Source organism: Sinocyclocheilus anshuiensis, unplaced genomic scaffold (genome assembly GCF_001515605.1).
Source record: "Sinocyclocheilus anshuiensis isolate Anshui unplaced genomic scaffold, SAMN03320099.WGS_v1.1 scaffold579, whole genome shotgun sequence".
NCBI lineage: Eukaryota > Metazoa > Chordata > Actinopteri > Cypriniformes > Cyprinidae > Sinocyclocheilus > Sinocyclocheilus anshuiensis.
In genome coordinates this window covers 2,526,815-2,527,123 of record NW_015551075.1, presented here as the reverse complement: position 1 = coordinate 2,527,123, position 309 = coordinate 2,526,815, and positions in this window count along the sequence as shown.

The following is a 309-nucleotide window of genomic DNA, read 5'->3' as shown; positions in this document are numbered from 1 at the left end:
CTCCAGTCTTCAGCATCACATGATCCTTCAGAAATTATTCTAATATGCTGATTTGCTGCTCGAGAAACATTTCTTACCAATGTTGAACACAGTTGTGCTGATTAATATTTTTGTGGAAACCATGACACTTTTTGTTTTTTTCATAGCATTTTATTTTAGTAGCATTTATTTGAAAAAAACTTTTGTAACATATGTCTTTACTGACACTTTTGATCAATTTAACGCATCCTTTCTGAACAAGTGTTCTATATATATATATATATATATTTTTTTTTTTATATTTTTTTTTTTTTTTTTTTGTTTTACTTA